Raw genomic sequence first — 2197 nt, 5'->3', positions numbered from 1 at the left:
GGGGGGCAGGGGGGTAGTGGCCCACCAGGGTTTTGGCGGTGGCGGCGTTGCCACGGCGAATCTCATTTTGAACGTTCGCACGGAGCAGCTCCAGGCGCTACGCTGTGACAGAGGTTTCCAGCAAGCATGCCCTCTGACCGTTAACAGAGGGCACGTGGGGGGGAGGGGGCGGTCACGAAGGGGCTACGGGGGAGGGACGGGACGGAGTGGAGGGGCGAGGGGAGGGAGAGGAAGGGAATGGGTGACTCCCTCCAGGACCAAATCCACTCGGTGGCCCCCGACGGCGGAAACGGGGGACGTCAGTCTGGCTTAGGGTTGCCCCCGCCCCCCCCCCCCCGACCACCTTCTCACGCTCGCAGGGTGCGTCCGCACGTCCACGTGTTGAACTCTTTTCGTGCCGTTCCGGAGCCATGGGCACTAATCGGAGGTGCCGGGGAAAGGACAACAAACCAAACTCAACAGCAACAAGCAGTTCTACAGAAATGGGTTCTCAATGTTGTGTAGTGGTGTAGTGTGTGGATTTGTGTAGTGTTTAGTAGTTTAGTGGTGCATGGAATAAGTAGTGTAGTGTGTAGTCGTGCAAAGTATCGTGTGGTGTATAGCAGTGTAGTGTGTCGTACTGTGGTGTGTCGTACTGTGGTGTGTATGCACGCACGTTGAACTTCTTTCGCACCGTACGTAGCCATCTTCGCTAATCGGAGGTGCGGGTGAAAGGACAGCAAAACCAAACACGAAGAGCAGCTCCAAAGCGAATGAGATTTTCCAAATCGAGATGATTTCAAAGTGCACCAGCTCCCGATATCGGACGGAGGGAGAGCGTTCCAGACGGCCGCCACGTAAGCGCACCTGCAAGCGCCGGGCCGATGCGGCGGACCCCGGCAAGAGGGAAGGGAGTTGGGTGAAGCCGAGGAGCGGCGAGCGCCGCGGCAGCGCCAGCCGGCCTGGCGTGCCGGATTCCAACGGCGAACCGCCGTGGTGAGGCAGCGGTCATTGGGGTCGCGTCGCTCCTGGGGGGTAGCTATGAGGTACTCTGTATCAAGGTGATACGGCAATTTTGTTGTGACGGTTTCACCTGAAGGCGGAAGCTTGTGTTGCCTCCGAAACCTTGTGATTTATTTGTTTTCTTTTCACCTACGTGACTTTACCGAAAAAACCAAAGAGTATGAATCCTTGCAGTCACGAAAGCTTCAAATCTAGAATTAGCTATGAGATGTTGACTACCTCGCCTTCTATGCAGAAGGTCGTGGCTTCTACCCCGACCCTGACGCCTGCTGTTTATTTGCTTGCATCTTCTCTCTCTCTGTCTCGCCGTGGTCGGGTGGCGGTTTTCCCTGCGTCCTCCGATTTCTTTTGCCCTCCACATTTTAGAATCGGCGTCACGTGGTTTATGGAGTCACTTCGCTGCTGCCATGAATTTCCACGCTCAGCGTCGCCTTACGCCTGGCAAAGTGAAAAGATTGTTTACGGTTTTTAATTTATATTTCGCGCTGGCGTGGGGAGAGAGCCGCCGCGTGGAGTTGGCGCTGAACCCCGAGTGATTTGCTCTCGGCCGGAATGACTCGGAGTGCCGTTCCCAGGAATTCATCCCGGAGCTCCCACGTCCATCGCGCTCGCCTGGATTCTCTCCCTCCCTCCGCTCATGTTTTTTTTTCGTCCGCGCGGGATTTGGACGATTGCTGCCGGGTTATGGTGATACCGGGAAAACGTGCCGTGTGGCCTTGGAGAGAGAGAGAGGGAGAGAGGGAACGTTTTTGGGGGATCGTGGTCCTACCGCACAGCGTACGAGGAGGCCTGGAGAGAGAGAGAGTGAATCCTGCAACATTCGCAGATGTATCACTTTGTAATCTAGTGGTAGAGCAGTTACAGGCTATACTGGGGCGTTCTTTGTCTTTGGTCGTTGTGCCTCACGCCGATAATTCTCCCTGCTCCAAGCCAGCAGCCGAGCAGCGGTCTATACAGAGGCGCTTGCGAACAGCACTTGCTCCAACACCCCGAGCGGCCTACACGGGTGACCTTTGTCTTTGTGCACGCCCATTACATTTGCACAGCTCCTTTCGGGGTCAGAGCCTCTCGCTTCATTCAATCACTGTCCCTATTGTGAGGGCACCCGTACGGGGACTCTATTAAGAGGCGGCCGCGTGGCTCCGAGGTCAAATCTTCAGAGGTCAGAGCCTCAGAGGTCAGATAACCTGAGTCC

This window comes from Lampetra planeri, chromosome 58 (assembly GCF_965212315.1).
Source record: "Lampetra planeri chromosome 58, kcLamPlan1.2.h2, whole genome shotgun sequence".
NCBI lineage: Eukaryota > Metazoa > Chordata > Hyperoartia > Petromyzontiformes > Petromyzontidae > Lampetra > Lampetra planeri.
The sequence above is the reverse complement of the archived record's forward strand: the minus strand, read 5'-3'. Positions refer to the sequence as shown.